The sequence below is a fragment of the Pristiophorus japonicus genome, chromosome 9 (assembly GCF_044704955.1).
Source record: "Pristiophorus japonicus isolate sPriJap1 chromosome 9, sPriJap1.hap1, whole genome shotgun sequence".
NCBI lineage: Eukaryota > Metazoa > Chordata > Chondrichthyes > Pristiophoridae > Pristiophorus > Pristiophorus japonicus.
In genome coordinates this window covers 204989050-205015034 of record NC_091985.1, presented here as the reverse complement: position 1 = coordinate 205015034, position 25985 = coordinate 204989050, and the positions used below count along the sequence as shown (strand labels likewise).

At 45.6% G+C, this 25985-nt stretch overlaps 1 pseudogene; it reads right to left on the bottom strand.

Moving 5' to 3' along the window:
- The window catches only part of LOC139273480 (zinc finger protein 850-like), a 254673-nt pseudogene that overhangs the window by 76598 nt on the left and 152090 nt on the right, over nucleotides 1-25985 (bottom strand).

Below are 25985 nucleotides of genomic sequence, written 5' to 3'. Positions count from 1 at the left end.
GGAAGCAAGTCATCCTCATTTCGAGGGACTGCCTATGATGGATGTGAGTGTGGACTGTAATCTGTACATATCAGATTCTAATATGCGAGTGTGTATTTTATTCTGTACCTGTCAATCTCTGGTATGTGATTGTGGGTTTAATCTGTACCTGTCAGTTTCTGGTATTTGAGTGTGGTGTTTATGCTGTACCCGTTAGACTCTGGTATGTGAATGTGAGGTTAATCTGCACCCATCAGCTGCTATGTGAGTGTGGATTATATTCTGTACCTCTTGGTTCTGGTATATGAGTGTGGGTTTAATATCTACCTGTCAGTTTTTGGTATGTGAATGTGAGGTTTAATGTCATGTTTATACCTGTCAGTTTCTGGTATGTGAGTGTGGTCTTTAATCTGTACCTATCAATTTCTGGTATATGACTGTGGGCTTTATTCTGTACCTGTCAGTTTCTGTAATATGACTGCGTATTTTATTATGTAACTGTCAATCTCTGTTATATGACTGTGAGGTTAATCTTTACCTGTCAGTTTCTGGTATGCGACTGTAGGTTTTATCCTGTACCTGTCAGTTTCTGGTATATGAGTTTAGGTTTTAATATGTACCTGTCAGTGTGTGGTATGAGTGTGGGGTGTAATCTGTACCTATCAATTTTTGGTTTATGATTGTGGGCTATCAGATTCTAATAAGCGAGTGGGTATTATATTCTCTACCTGTCAATCTCTGGTATGTGAGTTTGAGTTTTAATCTGTACCTGTCATTTTCTGGCATATGAGTGCAGGTTTAATCTGTACCTACCAGTTTCTGGTATATGAGTGTGTATTTTATTACCTGCCCATCTCTGGTATGTGAGTGTGGCTTTAATCTATACCTGTCAGTTCCTGGTATGTGAGTGTGTGCTTTAAATCGGACCTGTCAGTTTCTGGAATATGTAATGTGTATTTTATTTGGTACCTGTCAGTTTCTGGTATATGAGTGTGGCAATTAATCTGTACCTGTCCGTTACTGGTATGTGAGTGTGGAGTTTAATCTGTACCTATCAATTTTTGGTTTCTGATTGTGGGCTTTAATCTGTACCTGTCAGTTTCTGGTGTGTGAGTGTGGGTGATATTCTGTACCTGTTAGTTTCTGGTATATGTGTGGGGTTTAATCTGTAACCATCAGTTTCTGGTAAAAAGTGTGTGGTTTAAACTGTACCTGTCAGTTTCTGGTCGATGAGTGTGGGTTTTAATCTATATCTATCAGTTTCTGGTGTGCAATTGTGGGTTTTATTCTATATATTTCACTATCTAGTATATGAATGTGATATGTTTCAATGGTGAAACAGCATAAGAACATAAGAAATAGGAGCAGGAGTAGGCCATATGGCCCCTCGAGCCTGCTTCACCATTTAATACGATCATGGCTGATCTGATCATGGACTCAGGTCCACTTCCCTGCCTGCTCCCAATAACCCCTTATTCCGTTATCGGTTAAGAAGCTGTCTATCTCTGTCTTAAATTTATTCAATGTCCCAGCTTCCATAGCTCTCTGAGGCAGCAAATTCCACAGATTTACAACCCTGTGAGAGAAGAAATTCCTCATCTCAGTTTTTAATGGCGGCCCCTTATTCTAAAATTATGCCCCCTAGTTCTAGTCTCCCCTATCAGTGGAAACATCCTCTCTGCATCCACCTTGTCAAGCCCCCTCATAATCTTATACGTTTCAATGAGATCACCTCTCATTCGTCTGAATTCCAATGAGTAGAGGCCCAACCTTCTCAACCTTTCCTCATAAGTCAAACCCTCATCTCTGGAATCAATCTAGTGAACCTTCTCTGAACTGCCTCCAAAGCAAGTATATCCTTTCGTAAATATGGAAACCAAAACTGTACACAGTATTCTCTGATCCTACTGCTCCATGTGGATGGAAGATTCACAATGTAACTTAGCCACTTTGGATCACTGTTGGGCTGACAGCTTCTGCTGCCTGTGATAATAGGATTGAGGCCAGTTCTGTGTCTCTGCGCTCTGTGAGTGATAATATACTTCTGTGTGTGAGAAGGAGCTGCTTGCACTTTTCCTTGTGTTCCGGGTGGAAGAAATATCACATTTATTCTGGCTCGTTGAAGTATTTTGCTTTGAGAATAATAATACCAGAACAATATTAGTTATGATATGGACAGCTGATGGGGAGAATATCAAATAAAGTTGTAATGAATGTATATGTTTATAATAAAGTAACGTATCTGGAGAGAGGAAACCGTGATACAAACAGTGTCCTTGTCGGACCTCACTGCAGTACAGCGGCACTCAGATTTTCCACACCAGGTGTGTAGGACGGTTCTATAGTAAGTTATCAGCATCCAGACACAACCCAAACCCAGCACTGGTCCATGAATGGGATCACCCGATTGATTCAGTCGCTGTTTATATCTTCCATTCCCACAGGACTACCTGTAAAATTCTGAATCGCTTTCTGGATTATAACCATAGGTACCTGGGCTGTACAATAATTGTTCTCAGTCTATTGGAACCGAGTTAAGTGCCTGTGCAGGCAACAGAATGTCACAGAGCCCGGATCCTGATGTATCTGAGGGAGCGACAATGTATCTCTCGATCACCTTCAACATGGTTCTGGAGAACTCAACGCACCGAAACAAAATTACCAAATTTGAAATGTACATTTTCACACTTCTGTCCTGGTGCCTGCAATAGATGCACTTTGTGACACTCCTCACATCCTCACTGTCAGGCTGTGTTTCCACTGTTTAATGTTCAAGAACAACAGACACTGAGATTGGGACTGAATCAGGAACATTCACTACAGATTTGGTGAAAGAAAGCAGCAATGATTTGAAAGAGTGCGGTGATTAACTTTCTCTGTTACCTTACACTGGATACACACAGCCCGGGATATCTCCACTCCCTTCCCCCACTCACCCCATGTTCCTGAACTACTTCCTGCTCCACTCTGCCTCTTACAAACAGCCCCCGATACCCCGACACAAAGCCCATCTGCGGACACAGTCCCAATGCGAAGAGCTGCTGTTTACTCCCTTACTCGGGCCCGGAATAACTCCTCTCCCTGATGTGTTCAACGATTATCAGCCCAGCACAGAGGAAACAGCAGCCGCTGGGGGAGGGGTGCTCGCCTGGGCCCTTCCCGTTGGCTTAAACACTGGTTGGGGAGAGGGGGTAGGGGAGGAGCAGACAAGTATTTCAATGCTGGAGTGTGAAGCCTGGAGGCGGTTCTGGAAGCTCAGAGGCCACTGTCTCTGCTCAGCCTGTCACTCTGATTCTGGTTCCTCCTCGCCTCTCACACACTCTGCCTTCCTCAACCAGGTCCGGGCTGGCTTCATAAACACATCTGGATGGCGAGAGTTTATCATTCAGTTTATGTTCCTGTGAAGAATCATCATGTCTGGAAGACATAAAGGAGGCAAAGGACTGGGAAACGGTGGAGCCAAATGCCATCGTAAAGGGCACCGTGATAACATCCAGGGCATCACCAAACCCGCCATCCGCCGCCTGGCTCGCCGTGGCAGTGTCAGCGGATCTCGGGCCTGATCTACGAGGAGACCCGCGGGGTGCTGAAGGTTTTCCTGGAGAATGTGATCAGGGATGTGGTCACCTACACTGAGCACGCCAAGCGCAAGACAGTCACTGCCATGGATGTGGTCTACGCTCTGAAATGGCAGGGCCGCCCGCACTCTCTATGGATTCTGAGGCTAAACAACTCGACCCTTTCTACCCAGCACAACACAAAGGCTCCTCGAAGAGCCACCCACCGCCTCACAGAGCGAACAGCGACCTGGGATCAGGAGCGGGGATATATTGGGGTGGGGAATAGATTCAGAATTATAAGAATTATCGGACTCAATTGAACTACTTTAAAATAGACGTCAAATTAAAAAATTGAAACCTTATATTTATATTAAATTCGACAGAGAGACATTAAAATGGGGCAGTTTGACTATTTTTCTGATAATTTTCTCACCAGATTGAAAGGACGTTAGCAGGAATGATTAAACTGATGAAATGAGTTCATTAAACTGGCGGCTCCATCAGAGAGACTGTGGGTGGCTCTTAAAAGAGCCGTTCTGTTTTGTGTGTTTTTTTGTCAGTACATTGTGGAGATTTACGGAGCTGGAGTACTTGGTCACCCCGTGCTTGACCAGCTCCCCGGGCAGCACCAGACTCACGGTGGTCTGGATGTGTGGACACAATCTGCACACTCTAAACTATTAGAGGTTGGTGCCATCTCCTGGCTGAAAGTGCGTCCTGCAACAAGTGACAATCATTCAGAAACCATTTTAAATTCGACAGAGATAGCTCAGAACCATGCTTATGTTCAGCCTAAACCACTGAATAGTCTAAACATCCATTAAAAGCAGGTGGACGCGCTCACCCGATTCTAGTGTGAACAGTGGATTAGTCACTGAGCGTGGGATAGTCAGTGCCTCTGTCACTCTGGTAGTGTGTCAGTGGGATTCACTGGTCAGTGTAGGATAGATACTGTATCTGTCACTCTCTAGTACAGCGTGTCAGTGTGAGATTACTGGTGAGTGTAGGATACATACTGTATCTGTCACTCTCTGGTACAATGTGTCAGTGTAAGATTACTGGTGAGTGTAGGATATATACTGTATCTGTCACTCTGGTACAGTGTGCCAGTGTGGGATTACTGGTCAGTGTAGGATAGATACTGTATCTATCACTCACTGGTATAGTGTCAATGTGGGATGGACAAAATAGCATAGGATAGACGCTGACTCTGTTACTCTCTGTATTGTGTCACTGTCAGATTGGCCGGTGAAAAATGATAAATACTGTATCTGTCACTCTCTGGTACTGTATGCCAGTGTGGGATTGACAGGTGTGTATAGGACAGACGCTGCCACTCACTCTCTGGTACTGTGTGTCAGTGTGGGATTGACAGGTGTGTATAGGACAGACAATGCCACTCACTCTATGGTATTGTGTGTCAGTGTGGGATTGAAGGTGTGTATAGGACACTGCATATCAGGCTCGGATTAATTCGGCAGCCCTTTGCTAATGAGGGATGGGTGAAGGCAATGATTGTGATTGGCTGATTAAGAATGATATCAATTTGCATTGATCTGTATCTCTGATTGGATATTTCAGAAAACCAATCAGATTAGCAGTTGCCACCCACACATGCCCTGCCGTCAGAAAGGTCATTCCAAGTACAGAGGAAACATCATCTCCCCATTCACCATTTCCCAGACCATTATCCAGGGCCCCAAACACTCCTTCCAGATGAGAAAGCAAGTTAGATGTTCTTCCTCCAAGCTGCGCACTATATTCACGCCTTGCAGTGTGGTCTCTGCTACATTCGTTGTGTATCTGTCTGTCTCTAGTACTGTGTGTGCGTGTGGGAATAGTGCTGTATCAATCCGTCTCTGGTGATGTATTGAAGTGGGGGAATCATTCATAATCTCAGTCTCTGTTACAGTATGTGAGCGTAGCTTTCATTCCTTTTCTGTCTGTCACTGGTACTGTGTGGTATATTGGGTATCATTCTGAATCTGTCATTCTCTGATATGATAAGTGTGTATGAAATTAATTCTGTATCTGTCAGTCACTGGGATGGGTTGCAAGTCTGAGATTCATTCTGTATCTTTCAGTGTGATAATGTGTTTGTAGACAATCAATGTGGGGAAGAGATAAATGTGCATGTCATTTTTAGACAAAGATTAAAAATCTCTGTTTTTATTTCAGATTCCAGCATCCGCAGTATTTTGCTGAAAAATCTCTCACCTTGCATTCTGTTATTCACAATTTCCCATCACATTCCTAGTGCTAACACAAAAACATGTTACATTATCGTTCCTTTTCTGTTCTCTGTCATATTGTCTCTAGTGGGCGGAATAAGGCCCATTCTTACCAAACTGATGGAAACGAGTGCCCATGACAGGAACAGATTACCGGGAATAGAGGGACCCTGATGCTGAACAGGAGCCAGGTTTCCTGAAAACAGAATCAAGGATCCTTAAAACAGAGCCCATCCTGGTCTGTGCAATAAGCTCACTCTGGATTGTTACATTGCATGGAACGTGCTGGCAGTAAGCGGGATATTCACAGCAGCAATTCAATATTGGAGAGACTGGCTCCACAGAGAGAAACGGAATTAAATGATCCTTAGCCCTGAGCGGGGTGGGTAAGGGTACACCGGGTGGCGTAGAAATTCTGAATGAGTGCGAGAGCAGAGTAAGAGTGAATTGAGCGGGTCACAAGCCCGTGCTCACTTTATTTCACAACAAATTCGACAGCGACAGACATTAAAATGGGACAGTTTGACTATTTTTCTGATCATTTTCTCACCAGATTGACAAACATTGAATCATGGAAATTTACAGCACGGAAAGAGGCCATGTCCTTGCCAGCCGAATCCCACTTCCCAGCTCTAGGTCCGCAGGTTACAGCACTTCAAGTACACATCCAAGTACTTTTTAAAAACATGGTGAGGGTTTCTGCCTCTGCCACCCTTTCAGGCAGTGAGCTCCAGATCCCCAACACCGTCTGGGTGGAGACATCTCCCCTCAAATCATCTCTAAACCTTCTACCAATTACTTTAAATTTATGCCCCTGGTTGTTGGCCCCTCTGCTAAGGGAAATGGACCCTTTCTATTCACTATAGCAAGGCCCCTCATAATTTTATATACCTCAATGAGGTCTCCCTTCAGTCTCCTTTGTTACAAGGAAAACAAACGCAGCCTATCCAATCTGTCCTCTTGCTAAGGTTCTCCACTCCTGGCAACATCCTCATAAATCTCCTCTGTACCCTCTCCAGTGCAATCACATCCTTCCTGTAATGTGCTGACCAGAACTGCATGCAGTACTCTAGCTGTGGCCTAACTAGTATTTTATACCGTTCAAGCATAACCCCCCCCCCCCCCGGCTCTTGTATTCTATGGCTCTAAGAAATGCAAGCATTTTGTATGCCTTCTTAACCACCTTATCTACATGGCCTGCTACCTTCAGGGATCTGTGGACATGCCCTCCCAGGTCCCTTTGTTCCTCTACATTTCTCAGTGACCTACCATTTAATGCATATTCCCTTTCCTTGTTGGCCTTCCCCAAATGCATTACCTCACACTTCTTTGGATGAAATTCCATTTGCCACTGTTCTGCCCACCTGACCAGTTGGTTGATATCTTCCTGCAGTCTACAGCTTTCTTCTTCATTATCAACCACATAGCAGAGTTCAGTATCATCTGCAAACTTCTTAATCATACCACCTATATTCAAGTCTAGATCATTGATGTATACCACAAAAAGCAAGGGACCTCGTACTGAGCCCTGCGGAACCCCACTGGAAACATCCTTTCAGTCACAAAAACAGCCATCAACCATTACCCTCTGTTTCCTGCCTTTTAGTCAATTTTGTATCCAATTTGCCACTTTTCCCTGGATCCCATGGGCTTTTACTTTCGTGACCATTCTGCCATGTGGGACCTTATCAAAAGTCTTGCTAAAATCCATTTACACATCAAACACACTATCCTCATCAACCCTCGTTACCTCCTCAAAAATTCAATCAAGTTAGCCAGACACGACCTTCCATTTACAAATCCGGGCTGGCTGCCCTTGATTAATCTGTGTCTTTCTAAATGAAGGTTTATCCTGTCCTTCAGAATTTTTTCCAATAATATTCCCATCACCGAGGTCAGGCTGACTGGCCTGTAATTACTCGGTCTATCCCTTTCTCCCTTCTTAAACAAAGGGTACCACATTAGCAGTACTCTGGCACTACACCTGGAAAGACGTTAGCTGGAATGAATAAACTGACCAATTCAATGCATTAAACTGGCGGCTCCATCAGAGAGGTTGTTGGTGGCTCTTAAAAAAGCCGTTGTATTTTCTGCGTTTTTGTGTCAGTAAATTGTGGAGATTTACTTGGAGCTGGAGTACTTGGTCACCCCGTGCTTGACCAGCTCCTCAGGGAGCACCAGACTCACGGTGGTCTGGATGTGTGGACACAATCCGCACACTCCAAACTATTAGAGGTTGGTGCCATCTCCTGGCTGGAAGCAAGTCCTGCAACAAGTGACAATCATTCAGCAGAAACTATTTTAAATTCGACAGTGGCACCTCAGCACCATGTTTATGTTCAACTAAAACCATTGCAAAGTACTTTATTGGTCCGGCTGAAACTCTAAACATCCATTAAAAGCAGGTGGAGGCGCTCAGCCGATTGTAGTTTGAACAGTGGGGTTAATCATCGAGTGTGGGATAAGCAGGGGAGTATAGGATAGACCCTGCCCGTCACTCTCAGGTACTGCGTGTCAGTGTGGGGTTGACTTATGAATATAGGATAGATATATTGCTATCTGTCAGAGCTGCACTGTCAGAGGTACTGTCTTTCACATGAGACGTTCAACCGAGACCCCATAAGAACATAAGAAATAGGAGATGGAGTAGGCCATTTAGCCCCTTGAGCCATGGCTGATCTGATCTTGGCCTCAACTCCACTTCTCTGCCCGCTCCCTATAACCCTCGACTCCCTTAACGTTCAAAAGTCTGTCTATACCCACCTTAAATAAATTCAATGACCCAGCCTCCACAGCTCTCTGGGGTAAAGAATTCCAAAGATTCAAGATCCTCAGAGAAGAAATTCCTCATCTCCAGTTTAAATAGGCAACCTTATTCTGAAACTATGCCCCCTAGTGTTAGATTCCCCAACCAGGGGAAACATCCTCTCTGCATCGACCCTGTCAAGCCCCCTCAGAATCTTATACGTTTCAATAAGATCACCTCTCATTCTTCTAAACTCCAATGAATATAGGCTCAAACTGCTCAACCTTTCTTCCCCTGTACAGTTGTAGCAGGTCTTCCCTACTTTTATACTCCATCCCCCTTGCAAAAGAGGCCAACATTCCATTTGCCTTCTTAATTACTTGCTGTATCTGCTTGCTAACTTTTTGTGTTTTATGTACAAGGACCCGCAGATCCCTCTGTACTGCAGCATTTTCTAATCTTTCCCCATGTAAATAATAATTTGATTTTATATTTTTCATACCAAAGTGGATAACCTCACATTTTCCCACATTATACTCCATCTCCAAAATATTTGCTCATTCACTTAGCTTGTCTATATCCCTTTGTAGATTCTTTGCGTCCTCCTCACAAATTGCTTTTCTACCTCTCTTTGTATTATCAGCAAATTAAGCTACATTACTCTCGGTCCCTTCATCCAAGTCATTAATATACATTGTAAATAGTTGAGTTCCCAGCACTGATCCCTGTGGCACCCCACTAGTTAGTTTGCCAACCTGAAAATGACCCAATTTTTCCCAATTCTATTTTCTGTTAGTTAGCCAATCCTCTATCCATGCCAATATATTACTCCCAATTCCGTGAGCTCTTATCTTGCGGAGTAACCTTTTATGTGGCACCTTATTGGATGCCTTCTAGAAATCCAAATACATGACACCGACTGGTTCCCCTTTATCCACCCTGCTCATTACATCCTCAAAGAACACCAATAAATTTGTCAAGCATGATTTCCCTTTCATAAAACCATGCTGACTCTGCTTGACTGTACCATGATCTTCTAAATGTCCTGCTGCTACTTCATCAATAATGGACTCCAGCATTTTCCCAATGACTGATGTTAGGCTAACAGTTTCCTGCTTTCTGTCTCCCTCCTTTCTTAAATAGGGGAATTACATTTGCTGTTTTCCAATCAAAAATCCAGGATCCAGGGATTTTTGGCAGATTGCAACCAATGTAGCCGCCATCTCTGTAGCCACTTCTTTTAATACCATAGGATGCAGGCCATTAGGTCCAGGGGACTTGTCCACCTTGTCCCCTCCCCATAGCCCCTTGATTATCAATTATTGGGATGCTTTTAGTGTCTTCTACAGTGAAGACCGATACAAAATATTTGTTCAAATTCTCTGCCACTTTCGTTTTCCATTATTAATTCCCCAGTCTCATCCTCTAAGGGACCAACTTAGCTACTCTCTTCCTTGTTATATACCTATAGAATCTCTAACTGTCTCTTTTTATATTTCTTGCTAGTTTACTCTTAATCTATCTCCTTTCCCTTTTTTCTATTTTAGTCGTCTTTTGCTCTTTTCTAAAAAGTTCCCAATCTTCTGGCCTTCCACTAATCTTTGCAACATTGTATGCTTTTGTTTTCAATTTGATGCCATCCATTATTTCTTAGAAACATAGAAAATAGGTGCAGGAGTAGGCCATTCGGCCCTTCGAGCCTGCACCAACATTCAATAAGATCATGGCTGATCATTCACCTGAGTACCCCTTTCCTGCTTTCTCTCCATACCCCTTGATCCCTTTAGCCATGAGGGCCATATCTAACACCCTCTTGAATATATCCAATGAACTGGAATCAATAACTCTCTGCGGTAGGGAATTCCACAGGTTAACAACTCTCTGAGTAAAGAAGTTCCTCCTCATCTCAGTCCTAAATGGCTTACCCCTTATCCGTAGACTATGTCCCCTGGTCCTGGACTTCCCCAACATCAGGAACATTCTTCCTTCATCTAACCTGTCCAGTCCCATCAGATTTTTATATGTTTCTATGAGATCCCCTCTCATCCTTCTAAACTCCAGTGAATATAGGCCCAGTCGATCCAGTCTCTCCTCATATGTCAGTCCACCTATCCCGGGAATCAGTCTGGTGAACCTTCGCTGCACTCCCTCAATAGCAAGAACGTCCTTCCTCAGATTAGGAGACCAAAACTGAACACAATATTCCAGGTGAGGCCTCACTAAGGCCCTGTACAACTGCAGTAAGACCTCCCTGCTCCCATACTCAAATCCCCTCGCTATGAAGGCGAACATACCATTTGCCTTCTTCAGCGCTTGCTGTACCTGAATGCCAACTTTCAATGACTGATGTACCATGACATCCAGGTCTCGTTGCACCTCCCCTTTTCCTAATCTGCCGCCATTCAGATAATATTCTGCCTTCATGTTTTTGCCACCAAAGTGGATAACCTCACATTTATCCACATACTGCATCTGCCACATGTTTGCCCACTCACCTAACCTGTCCAAGTCACTCTGCAGCCTTTTAGCGTCCTCCTCCCAGCTCACACCGCCACCCACTATAGTGTCATCTGCAAACTTGGAGATATTACACTCAATTCCCTCATCCAAATCATTAATGTATACTGTAAATAGCTGGAGTCCCAGTACTGAGCCCTGCGGCACCCCACTAGTCACTGCCTGCCATTCTGAAAAGGACTCGTTTATCCCGACTCTCTGCTTCCTGTCTGCCAACCAGTTCTCTATCCACGTCAGTATATTACCACCAATACCATGTGCTTTAATTTTGCACACCAATCTCTTGTGTGGGACCTTGTCAAAAGCCTTTTGAAAGTCCAAATACACCACATCTACTGGTTCTCCCTTGTCCACTCTACCAGTTACATCCTCAAAAAATACTTAGTTAGCCATGGCTGGTTCTTCTTAAGAGTCTTTCTTTCTCACTGGAATATATCTTTGCTGAGAGTTATAAAATATCTCCTTAAATGTCTGTCACTGCTTATCTACCATCTTACCCTTCCTTTGTAATTGCCTCTATTTAAGTTCAGGGCACGAGTACGAGACCCAAGTTTCTCAGCCTCAAACTGAATTTGAAATTATACCATGTTATGATCACTCTTCCCAAGAGGATCCTTTACTATGAGATCATTAATTACACATTACCAGATCTAAAATAGTCTGCTCCCTGGTTGGCTCCACATCGTATTGTTCTAAGAACATCCCGAATACACTCTATGAACTCTTCCTTAAGGCTACCTTTGCCAATTTGATTTGTCCAATCAAAAAGATTAAAATCGCCCATGATTATTGCAGTATTTCTTACAAACCTCCATGTGTTGTTGATTTATATGCTGTCCTGCAGTGTAGCTACTGTTAGGGGGCCTATAGACTACTCCTTCCAGTGATTTATTTCCCTTATTATTTCTTATCTTGACACAAACTGGTTCTACATCTTGATCTTCTGAGAAGAAAAGGCTGCTGTTTACAACCATCTTCAGCCAGACGTGCCGAGAGGATGATCTATATCGGCCTCCTCCTAAGGAAGCCAGTCTTCAGCCAATTCGATTCACTCCACGTGATGTCAAGAAACAGCTGAATGCATTGGATACAGCAAAGGCTATGGGTTCCAACAACACACCGGCTGTTGTGCTGAAGACTTGTACCCCAGAACTAGCCGCACCTCTAGCCAAGCTGTTCGAGTAGTTACAACACTGGCATCGATGCGACAATGTGGAAAACTGCCACAAAAAGCAGGACAAATCCAATCTGGTCAATTACCGCCCCATCAGTCTATTCTCAATCATTAGCAAAGTGATGGAAGTTGTCACCAACAGTGGTATCAAGCGGCACTTATTCACCAATAACCTGCTCACCGATACCCAGTTTGGGTTCCGCCAGGACCACTCGGCTCCAGACCTCATCACAGCCTTGGTCCAAACATGGTCAAAAGAGCTGAATTCAGAGGCAAAGTGAGAGTGATTGCCCTCGACATCAGGGCAGCATTTGACCGAGTGCGGCATCAAGGAGCTGTAGTAAAACTGAAGTCAATGGGAATCTGGGGGAAAACTCTACACTGGCTGGAGTCATACCTAGCACAAAGGAAGATGGTTGTGGTGGTTGGGGGTCAATCATCACAGCCCCAGGACATCGCTGCAGGAGTTCCTCAGGGCAGTGTCCTAGGCCCAACCATCTTCAGTTGCTTCATCAATGACCTTCCTTCCATTATAAGGTCAGAAGTGGGAATGTTTGCTGATGACTGCACAGTGTTCAGTTCCATTCGCAACTCCCCAGATAATGGAGCAGTCCATGCCTGCGTACAGCAAGACCTGGACAACATTCAGGCTTGGGCTGATAAGTGGCAAGTAACAGTCACGCCACAAGTGCCAGGTAATGACTATCTCCAACAAGCAAGAGTCTAACCACCACCCCATAACATTCAATGGCATTACCATAGCTGAATCCCCTACCATCAACATCCTTGGGGTTACCATTGACCAGAAACTTAACTGGAACAGCCACATAAATACTGTGGCAACAAGAGCAAGTCAGAGGCTGGGTATGCTATGGTGAGTGTCTCACCTCCTGACTCCCCAGAGCCTTTCCACCATCTAAAGGCACAAGTCAGGAGTGTGATGGAATACTCTCCACTTGCTTGGATGAATGCAACTGCGACGACACTCAAGAAGCTCGACACCATCCATGACAAAGCAGCCCGCTTGATTGGCACCCATCCACCACCTTAAACATCCACTCCCTCCCATCATCAATGTACCGTGGCTGCAGTGTTTACCATGTACAAGATAAATTGCAGCAACTCACCAAGACTTCTTCGGCAGTACCTCCCAAACCCGCGACCTCTACCAACTAGAAGGACAAGGACAGCAGGCGCATGGGAACACCACCACCTCCACGTTTCCTTCCAAGTCACACACCGTCCTGATTTGGAAGCATATCGCCATGTGAATGTGCATGAAGGAGTTGTGAATGTGTCAAGTGGTGAAGAGAATCATGGGAAGATAGCTGAAAGAAATGTCAAGCTGCGATATTTGCAGTGTCGACACAAAAAGGGGTTACTCAGAGTTGTGGTCAAACACGAGTTACGCGAAAAGCAAAGTCAGGCATGAGTCAGACGAAAAGACTGCTATAACCAGCCGTAAAATAGGGAAATACAATGCAAAGCGAAACTTTAAACAAGGACCCTGGAGCCCGCCCTATCTGGAGAGTTGTTAGCCTGCAATTGGGTATGCTATGAGGGAAGCCGACCAATGATTGTATAAACTAAGTGCCACTTAAATATGGTCTGTTATAACAATGTATAAATATTGAGCTTTTGTACTGTTACGAGACTTGTCAGGAGAGAGGTGAACAGGCTCAAATCGAGGGTGTTCCCTTTATCTTAACAGGTCCCAGCCGGAGAATCTCTAATAAAGGTCTTATGTTACAAAGACTAAAAGTGTTCTTGTGTCAGTGTATTCGCTGAAACAGATTGAAGGGAAAAGAATCCGTATCCTCATTTGGTGTCAGAAGTGGGATCTCAATGGACGACTGCCGAAAACTTGCGAACTAAGAGCCGAACTAACCTCGGACGAGACGGGAGGAAAGTGGCCACTGGAGTGAGTATATTTTAAATACCACTGCAGTTTCCTCCGGTTTCATAAGTCTAAGGGGAGTTTGGCCACTCGCTGGTTCTCAGGTAGCGTCTGAACGAGATCCAGGTCAATCTGGCGAATACTTTCTAAACTTAGGAAATAAGTGTCCAAGTCAGGTGTGATGTCGACCTTGTATATCACTTGGCCCGTCTAGGCACAGATTGGATTTAAATCTGGAATCTAGAACAAATTAAGTAAGGATTATCGCGGGGTGACGCGAATAGGGGGACCGCGCGGTGACGCGGAGGACAGGGAATTAGGGAAAACTAAGCCACGGGGCAACGTGAGAGTGTGTAAATTTGAAATTGTACTTATGCCAGGTACGGCGTCGATCTCGTATATCACTTGGTCCGCCTAAGCTCTGGATAAGATAACTTATTCCACCGCGAGGGCAATTGGAACTAATTAGGACCTCGATCCTACGCGGGGCGACGTGAGGATAATCATTTAGATAAAACTACGGATGCGGGTAGTCCGCTCCAAAAGATATGTGAAGAATTCCCTGAAAAAGCTGAACAATTTAGACTGTTATCTGGAACTTTGAATAAATTACTAGGAGATGATCAATGGCCACTAGGGGGCACCAAAAGCTTGGAAGTAGTAAAACAAGCGCAGGGAATAATTTGGAAGAAGGGACGGGGGAAAAGGGATAAGGATTTAATAGCCAAATGGAGACAGTACTGTCAAAAGCTGAAAGATGAGTCCCTTCTGTCAAGCTGGCAGGAAAACGCCACTAAACTAGGATTCTCCTTGACAGAAGGAGAACATGTTAAAACTGTAGACGTCTTAAAGAAAGAGTGCGCACACGAGAAACGTACTAAGAGTTCCCCTGGGACCTCTGAGAAGGGTACCGATAGACTACGTAGTCGAATGGTTGGCTTTGCGTTGACCGAGGCTGATGATGAAATTGATGAATGGACACAGCCGCGCCCAACGGCGCCTCCTGCAACCTCTGACCCTTTGTCACAGCCTCCTTCCCGTCAACCCCCACCCTACACTCCGGCGGCAGAAGGTAATGATAATCGTAACCCTACACCACCGAACCAACAAACCCAGACGGACCCCGATTCTCCAGATAGTGACTCCACTCCTCAGTTCACCGACCCTGTAGCCGGTAGAACCAGATCTCAAACTACAAAGCGGGGCTCAACCGTTCGGACCCCTAGTCCAGAGAGGCGACGCGGGCGCTCTCACCAGCCCTGCTCAGTCTGAACCTCGGGGCCATCGGCGACGACTCACTCGTCATAGCCAAAGCTCCAGCACTAGTTCTACAGGCTCGGAGTGCTCTTCGGATAGGGAAATGGCCTCAGGAAATAATACTTCTGTCCAGAAAACTAGGGCAGGAACTAGGCAGTTCCCAGTTCGACCCATGCCAAATCCTGATTCAAATCAGGTTGCGAACCACCCCACCATAGATGTATATATGCCATGGAAACCGAATGAGATTATGGCTATCCTGGCTACCATACCAGATCGAAAGAGAGAACCTGTCAAGTTTATAGATCACCTCCGACTCACCATTGCAGTTTATAATGCGGAATCAAGAGACTTGTGGTCCTTAGTGCAGCAGACCCTGAGCCCGACTGAACACGACCGGTTCTTAGAAAATTTGGGGCGAGCCACCCATGATGCATTAGTGACTGCTCACCCTAATAATGCCCAGGAACACCTAAACACTATCTTTAATGCTCTCAGCAAGACCCTTCAGAAGCCCATCAGTATGGCCGCAGTATTAGAAACTAAACCCAAACGAGAAGAAACTGCCGACGAATTCATGGAAAGATTTATTGAAATATACGGAGGTCAATCAGGAGATAATGCCTTCAGGGCAGGGGATAATTCACCTCAATTCTGCGCTATTCTACTTCAATGCCTACCCCATTCGATTACTCACGCTATCCGGACCAATAATATGAATTGGGCAGATAAAAGTAGGGCCCAAATGGAAAGAGCGGTAAAATATTATTGGCAAGAGAAGAAAGGGGGAGAAGGGGGAGGTGCACCCCCAACCCGGGTCAAGACCGAATATGTGACAAGAAAGGAAGAGCCTTCACAGGGAGGACCAAAACCCGATCCAAGGGGATATCAAATGGAACCACAGTACTGTGTAAAGGGATGGGTGGATAACCAAGGATATGGGTATACCCAACACCCCAACGGCCCCGCAAACTATGGACCCCCTTACGGCCCCCGAATGGGTATGGGGAGTAGTAGGGGCTGGGAAAGGAGTGGACGATGCTTTAACTGTGGACAGGAGGGACATTGGAGCAGGGAATGCCCCTCTCATCGGGATGGTGGAGGGAAAGGAGGACGAGGAAGGGGGCAAAGAGGAAGAGGACGGGGATCTTATACGACCTTCTCGCAGGAAGACCCCTTTGCCCCGTTAAGACCTGAACATCAATACTGACCACGCAGCTTGACTGTACGAGGACCTTCCTCAGATGAGGAACCAATGATATCGCTAAAGATTCAAAATGAGTGGCAACACTTTGTAATAGATACAGGAGCTTCCATGTCCTCTGTACAATCAAAGCTTAAACTCCCCGCCTCCACTGAGACACAGGGACTGTCAGGGTTCCTGGGACAAGTCTCAACATTCCCGGTATCAGAACCAGTCAAAGTAAATTACAGGGAAGAATCTGTGGAACATCGGTTTGTTATCACCACCAAATTGGACTGTAATCTGATGGCTAGGGACCTCCTCTGTAAATTTCAGTTGCATCTGGAATGCAGGGATGATGGAATCGTTGTAAAGCAAGGAACCTTTAAACGGCAGTGCTATACTACCCGGACCCCTCAATGGTGGTCCCTGGATTTGCCCCAAGCGCCCTATCATGTGACCCTGGCCTATGATCCTAGTGGAAAGAATCAGGATCTTCAGAATTTCTATCGGGACCATGTGGGAGGCGAGTGGGAAATCCTCCTAAGAGCCAGAGTGTCTGGACCAGAGGGGAAGGCGGATTTTGTGGAAATGAATTAAGAATTTGTGGCGACAGCCCCCGACGGTGGCACCCCACATCACTCGCGAAGTATTACCTCCCACCACGCTAAAGATTTAGGGACTATGGTGTGCCAAGCTATAGACGAGGCTGACCCTACCAGCCTGGATTTGCAGATTGTGGGACATGGCCGGACGGTCCAATTTCACATGGATCCCGAGGAGGTCCTGACGGTACTATGCCACCATACCGGTACCAATATATCCGATTACGTGGATCCTCACATATGGGCAGAGGACCCCTCCCAAGTGGGCTATACTCCAAGTGATCCGATTAAGATCCTCGTAAAGGATAATGTGGACTGGCCCTCCATTCGCCAGTACCCACTGAAACCACAAGCAATACCGAGTATCCACCGATTGATCAAGGGATTAGTGGAACAGGGGATTTTTGTTCAATGTCAGTCCCCGTGTAAATCACCAATACTGACAGTTCCTAAGCCAGGCAAGGTAAATCAATTCCGCTTGGTCCAAGACCTTCGAGCCATCAATGCTATTGTCCGGCCCCTACACGCTCTGGTTCCCAACCCAGCACAGATACTGTCGTTAATCCCAGAAAATGCCAAGATCTTCGCAATAATAGACCTCCAACATGCCTTCTTCGCCTTGCCGCTAGCCCAGGCAAGTCAGTACCTGTTCGCCTTCACTTACCAGGGACAGCAATATACATGGACTAGACTTCCCCAAGGGTTCATCCACTCCCCGACCTTATTCTCAAGGTGCCTGCAGAAACAGTTACAGTCCCTCACGCTGACTAAGGAATCCACTTTAATTCAGTATGTGGATGATTTACTGGTAGCCAGCGCAGATGAACTAAGTAATCGGGAGGATGCTAATCAGTTACTGAATTACTTGTCCTCCCTGGGATACATAGTTTCCGCATCAAAGGTCAAAATTGGCCAGTCTCAAGTCAAATTTCTTGGGATCATCTTATCAGGCACCCACCGGGCCTTGGAGGCTAGCCGAGTTGAACCCATCTGCCGGTTTCCAGTCCCTAGCACGGCTAAACCGATGCGGCAGTGGTTGGGGATGATCAATTACTGTAGATCCTGGATCCCTAACGTTGCCCTGATGACCAAGCACCTCACACCGTATACAACTAAGGAAGGCAGCTTTGAAAAAGAAGCCACAGATGTCCAAGCCTTTAAGGAACTAAAGACAGCCCTGTTGCAAGCTCCGGCTTTGGGCCGGCCCCTCTATGACCGGCCCTTTCAACTGTATTGTACAATCCTGAAAGACTGTGCTACTGCTGTCTTAACTCAGAAACACGGGGATAAGCATAGGCCTGTTGCCTACTACTCTTCCAAAATAGACCCTGTTGCCTTGGGGCACCCTGTTTGTACTCAAATATTAACCGCCATCTACAATAACCTTCAATCCGCTGCCAACATTACCCTCCAGCAGGATATTGTTGTGTACACCTCTCACTCCGTAGCTGCCCTCCTGGGCCAACTGCAGACTCAACACCTTACCATGGCGAGGCAAAGCAGATATGAGATCTACTTACTAAATAATCCTAAGCTGACCTTTCGGCACTGTACTGCCATTAATCCGGCCTGTTTTCTTACTGAGCCACCCCAAGATGAGGAAGAACCCAGTCATGACTGTTTATCTTTAATTCAAGAGGCCTCATCGGTCAGGGAAGATTTAGTTGACGTACCAATGGAAGACCCAGACTGTATTATGTATGTTGACGGAAGTTCTTCTATTAATGCAGAAGGTGCACGAATCTCAGGATACGCCATAGTAAACCAGGAGAATCAAGTCTTGGAATCTGCCACTTTTGAAGCCGCCTATTCTGCCCAACAAGCTGAACTATTCGCCTTCACCCGAGCCTGTATCTTGGCCAAAGACCTCAAAGTCAATATCTATACCGACTCTAGGTATGCCTTTGGGGTAGCCCATGATTTCGGACAATTATGGAAAAATAGGGGATTCCTAAACTCACAGGAGAATGAGATATCCCATAGGCAACTAGTATCTGATTTGTTGCAAGCCCTCATGCTCCCCAAGCGTATTGCCATTGTCAAGTGTACCGCCCACACTACCGGATAGTCTCCGGTTGATATAGGAAACCGCTGTGCTGACAGAGAGGCTAAACAGGCCTCTTGCGGACAACAAATGGTGGTGCCTAGAATGATGAGTCAAACTAAAAATCCTGTAAGGATAAGTTAGCCTCGGAAAAACCAATGCCAACCATCCAAGATGTCATTAAAGCTCAGGAGGACGCTCCTGAAAAAGATAAACTGTTGTGGAAAGATTATGGATGTACTTATGACAATGTCTCTAAACTATGGACCACTCCCGTGGAACAGACTTGCATGTCTGACGAGTTGGCCTTATGGGTTATTAAATGTATGCACTTTGCTACTCATTGTGGAGCAAGGACAACAAGTGACACGCTTTTGGCCACTTGGTGGCACCCTAGACTCCAGATGCTAGCCCAGAACATCAGTAGTCGCTGCCTTGTTTGCCAACAGCATAATCCAGGGAAGGGAGTCCCCTGTGATTGGGGTAAGACGCCCCTACCAGAAGGTCCCTTTGAGACCTTGCAGTTAGACTACATTGAGTTGCAAAGAGTTCAGTGTTACAAATATGTGTTAGTAATAGTAGATGTGTTTAGTAAATGGATCGAAGCCTATCCACCCTGGACAATAAGGCTCAAACTGTTGTTAAGGTGTTAATGAGGGAAATTGTTCCCAGATATGGTATCCCAGCTCGACTGAGTTCCGATAATGGCCCTCACTTTATTGGCCAAGTTAACAAACAATTCTGTTCCCAGGTGCGCATTAACCAGCAGCTGCATTGTGCCTACCGACCCCAAGCTGCGGGACTAATTGAATGTGCTAATCAAACTCTTAAAACCAAGCTTGCAAAACTGGTAGCATCAATCGGACTCAATTGGCTCAAACTCCTTCCCATAGCCCTATTCCAGATCCGAACTACTCCCACCAGTAAGGCTAGACTGACCCCCGCTGAGATCATTTATGGTAGGCCCCTTAGGACCCCATGGAATCAGAATGTCCCCTCCACTGTCCAATTTCACCACATGACTGAGGAAATGACTATCTACATTCTTGCCCTAACTCAGGCTCTGAGAATAGTCCACAACCAGGTTCGAGATGCTCACCTTGACCTCCCAGTGTTACCCGAATCATCTCTCGTGCAACCAGGAAAGTATGTCCTGATTAAGAAATGGATTAGAAAAGGGTTGGAGCCACGATGGGACGGGCCCTTTCAGGTGTTACTCACTACCCCCACCGCAGCTAAGGTTGAAGGGAGAAGTGCCTGGATTCACCTGCACGACTGTAAACTTATTACTTCATAATGAGCCTATCTCACTGGTCGTCCTAACCCTTGTTTCTGTTCCAGACTTCCTCTCCTCCACAGCTGAATAAACCACATCCTTGGGGCAGGAAGAAAAACGCCAAGAACACGGCAGGAGAAAGGAACAAGCAGACTTAGCTGTTTTCTGATCTATCCTTATCTTGTTAACTAATGTGTAGTATCGTCTAAAATTATTTAAACATGTGTAAGCTAGCAGGTATAATTGTGCTATCTTGTGCAATCCTAGCAGAACTAGAAGGGCTACAGGATAACTTATTTTATCAGACCCATACCCGATTGCATGGTAATCGAACTGTGTGTTACCCACTAGCCCAATCAGTAGAGGCCCTGTTCGTGGCTATCCCTGGGTGGACTCCCCGTGATTTATATACAGCGGATACCTCGGACGCACCCTGTGAGGGACAAACGGGCGAATATAGAAGGGGTATACCGGGAAGATGTGTGGAATTAATAGACTCCATGAATCCTGAGTGCAGGGGATCCCAGGGAAAGAACGGAGCGGTATGCAAGCTACCCACTTTGCTTCTCAGGACAAGGGTGGGGGTGTGTATAGCCCTGGTCCCCGGGAACGCCACCTGTGTGCAGACGCAGTGTGCCCGTCGGCACTGTCGAGTGCGTAAAGGCCAGTTTACCTGTACCTGTAACGAGCAAAGATGCCTGAACGTGACCGCAGGAAGGCAAGTTATCTGCGGTCAGTGTAACGGAACTCATGTCAGCTCAGAAACATGGGCATACCCGTTTGATGCTTACTAACTTAGCTACTCTCTTCCTTGTTATATACCTATAGAATCTCTAACTGTCTCTTTTTATATTTCTTGCTAGTTTACTCTTAATCTATCTCCTTTCCCTTTTTTCTATTTTAGTCGTCTTTTGCTCTTTTCTAAAAAGTTCCCAATCTTCTGGCCTTCCACTAATCTTTGCAACATTGTATGCTTTTGTTTTCAATTTGATGCCATCCATTATTTCTTAGAAACATAGAAAATAGGTGCAGGAGTAGGCCATTCGGCCCTTCGAGCCTGCACCAACATTCAATAAGATCATGGCTGATCATTCACCTGAGTACCCCTTTCCTGCTTTCTCTCCATACCCCTTGATCCCTTTAGCCATGAGGGCCATATCTAACACCCTCTTGAATATATCCAATGAACTGGAATCAATAACTCTCTGCGGTAGGGAATTCCACAGGTTAACAACTCTCTGAGTAAAGAAGTTCCTCCCCATCTCAGTCCTAAATGGCTTACCCCTTATCCGTAGACTATGTCCCCTGGTCCTGGACTTCCCCAACATCAGGAACATTCTTCCTTCATCTAACCTGTCCAGTCCCATCAGATTTTTATATGTTTCTATGAGATCCCCTCTCATCCTTCTAAACTCCAGTGAATATAGGCCCAGTCGATCCAGTCTCTCCTCATATGTCAGTCCACCTATCCCGGGAATCAGTCTGGTGAACCTTCGCTGCACTCCCTCAATAGCAAGAACGTCCTTCCTCAGATTAGGAGACCAAAACTGAACACAATATTCCAGGTGAGGCCTCACTAAGGCCCTGTACAACTGCAGTAAGACCTCCCTGCTCCCATACTCAAATCCCCTCGCTATGAAGGCGAACATACCATTTGCCTTCTTCAGCGCTTGCTGTACCTGAATGCCAACTTTCAATGACTGATGTACCATGACATCCAGGTCTCGTTGCACCTCCCCTTTTCCTAATCTGCCGCCATTCAGATAATATTCTGCCTTCATGTTTTTGCCACCAAAGTGGATAACCTCACATTTATCCACATACTGCATCTGCCACATGTTTGCCCACTCACCTAACCTGTCCAAGTCACTCTGCAGCCTTTTAGCGTCCTCCTCCCAGCTCACACCGCCACCCACTATAGTGTCATCTGCAAACTTGGAGATATTACACTCAATTCCCTCATCCAAATCATTAATGTATACTGTAAATAGCTGGAGTCCCAGTACTGAGCCCTGCGGCACCCCACTAGTCACTGCCTGCCATTCTGAAAAGGACTCGTTTATCCCGACTCTCTGCTTCCTGTCTGCCAACCAGTTCTCTATCCACGTCAGTATATTACCACCAATACCATGTGCTTTAATTTTGCACACCAATCTCTTGTGTGGGACCTTGTCAAAAGCCTTTTGAAAGTCCAAATACACCACATCTACTGGTTCTCCCTTGTCCACTCTACCAGTTACATCCTCAAAAAATACTTAGTTAGCCATGGCTGGTTCTTCTTAAGAGTCTTTCTTTCTCACTGGAATATATCTTTGCTGAGAGTTATAAAATATCTCCTTAAATGTCTGTCACTGCTTATCTACCATCTTACCCTTCCTTTGTAATTGCCTCTATTTAAGTTCAGGGCACGAGTACGAGACCCAAGTTTCTCAGCCTCAAACTGAATTTGAAATTATACCATGTTATGATCACTCTTCCCAAGAGGATCCTTTACTATGAGATCATTAATTACACATTACCAGATCTAAAATAGTCTGCTCCCTGGTTGGCTCCACATCGTATTGTTCTAAGAACATCCCGAATACACTCTATGAACTCTTCCTTAAGGCTACCTTTGCCAATTTGATTTGTCCAATCAAAAAGATTAAAATCGCCCATGATTATTGCAGTATTTCTTACAAACCTCCATGTGTTGTTGATTTATATGCTGTCCTGCAGTGTAGCTACTGTTAGGGGGCCTATAGACTACTCCTTCCAGTGATTTATTTCCCTTATTATTTCTTATCTTGACACAAACTGGTTCTACATCTTGATCTTCTGAGAAGAAAAGGCTGCTGTTTACAACCATCTTCAGCCAGACGTGCCGAGAGGATGATCTATATCGGCCTCCTCCTAAGGAAGCCAGTCTTCAGCCAATTCGATTCACTCCACGTGATGTCAAGAAACAGCTGAATGCATTGGATACAGCAAAGGCTATGGGTTCCAACAACACACCGGCTGTTGTGCTGAAGACTTGTACCCCAGAACTAGCCGCACCTCTAGCCAAGCTGTTCGAGTAGTTACAACACTGGCATCGATGCGACAATGTGGAAAACTGCCACAAAAAGCAGGACAAATCCAATCTGGTCAATTACCGCCCCATCAGTCTATTCTCAATCATTAGCAAAGTGATGGAAGTTGTCACCAACAGTGGTATCAAGCGGCACTTATTCACCAATAACCTGCTCACCGATACCCAGTTTGGGTTCCGCCAGGACCACTCGGCTCCAGACCTCATCACAGCCTTGGTCCAAACATGGTCAAAAGAGCTGAATTCAGAGGCAAAGTGAGAGTGATTGCCCTCGACATCAGGGCAGCATTTGACCGAGTGCGGCATCAAGGAGCTGTAGTAAAACTGAAGTCAATGGGAATCTGGGGGAAAACTCTACACTGGCTGGAGTCATACCTAGCACAAAGGAAGATGGTTGTGGTGGTTGGGGGTCAATCATCACAGCCCCAGGACATCGCTGCAGGAGTTCCTCAGGGCAGTGTCCTAGGCCCAACCATCTTCAGTTGCTTCATCAATGACCTTCCTTCCATTATAAGGTCAGAAGTGGGAATGTTTGCTGATGACTGCACAGTGTTCAGTTCCATTCGCAACTCCCCAGATAATGGAGCAGTCCATGCCTGCGTACAGCAAGACCTGGACAACATTCAGGCTTGGGCTGATAAGTGGCAAGTAACAGTCACGCCACAAGTGCCAGGTAATGACTATCTCCAACAAGCAAGAGTCTAACCACCACCCCATAACATTCAATGGCATTACCATAGCTGAATCCCCTACCATCAACATCCTTGGGGTTACCATTGACCAGAAACTTAACTGGAACAGCCACATAAATACTGTGGCAACAAGAGCAAGTCAGAGGCTGGGTATGCTATGGTGAGTGTCTCACCTCCTGACTCCCCAGAGCCTTTCCACCATCTAAAGGCACAAGTCAGGAGTGTGATGGAATACTCTCCACTTGCTTGGATGAATGCAACTGCGACGACACTCAAGAAGCTCGACACCATCCATGACAAAGCAGCCCGCTTGATTGGCACCCATCCACCACCTTAAACATCCACTCCCTCCCATCATCGATGTACCGTGGCTGCAGTGTTTACCATGTACAAGATAAATTGCAGCAACTCACCAAGACTTCTTCGGCAGTACCTCCCAAACCCGCGACCTCTACCAACTAGAAGGACAAGGACAGCAGGCGCATGGGAACACCACCACCTCCACGTTTCCTTCCAAGTCACACACCGTCCTGATTTGGAAGCATATCGCCATGTGAATGTGCATGAAGGAGTTGTGAATGTGTCAAGTGGTGAAGAGAATCATGGGAAGATAGCTGAAAGAAATGTCAAGCTGCGATATTTGCAGTGTCGACACAAAAAGGGGTTACTCAGAGTTGTGGTCAAACACGAGTTACGCGAAAAGCAAAGTCAGGCATGAGTCAGACGAAAAGACTGCTATAACCAGCCGTAAAATAGGGAAATACAATGCAAAGCGAAACTTTAAACAAGGACCCTGGAGCCCACCCTATCTGGAGAGTTGTTAGCCTGCAATTGGGTATGCTATGAGGGAAGCCGACCAATGATTGTATAAACTAAGTGCCACTTAAATATGGTCTGTTATAACAATGTATAAATATTGAGCTTTTGTACTGTTACGAGACTTGTCAGGAGAGAGGTGAACAGGCTCAAATCGAGGGTGTTCCCTTTATCTTAACAGGTCCCAGCCGGAGAATCTCTAATAAAGGTCTTATGTTACAAAGACTAAAAGTGTTCTTGTGTCAGTGTATTCGCTGAAACAGATTGAAGGGAAAAGAATCCGTATCCTCAGCCATTCCTTCATTATCGCTGGGTCAAAATCCTGGAACTCCCTCCCAAACACTCGCACTGCAGCAGTTCAAGAAGATGGCCCACCCCCACCCCATCTTCTCAAGGGCAGTTATGGATGGACAATAAATGCTGGCCTTACCAGCGACGCTCACATCCCGTGAACGAATCAAAAAAAGAATCAGAACCATCTGACCTCTCAAGTCGGCGTTAAAGATTCCATGACGATATTTCGAAGAAAAGCGAGATCTCCGGTGTCCTGGCTAACATTTATCCCTCAACCAACATCACTAAAACAGAGGCCGTGAAAAGGCTCAAAAACGGAACAGTTGGTAACAGGACATCAATTAGTCTCCTCTTGAAGAAATCAAGGAATCGACTCACTGTATGTAGGAAACAAAGCTGATTTATTTAACAGTTGTTTGACAGAGGGTGCAGAAAAGAGTTACAAGAATGATTCCAGGGATGAGGGACTTCAGTTACATGGATAGACTGGTGAAGCTGGGGTTGTTCTTCTTAGAACAGAGAAGGTTGAAAGGAGATTTGATGGAGGTGCTCTAAAATCATGAGGGGTCTGCACAGAGTAGAGAGAAAATATTCCCATTGGCGGAAGGGTCGAGAACCAGAGGACACAGATTCAAGGTGATTGG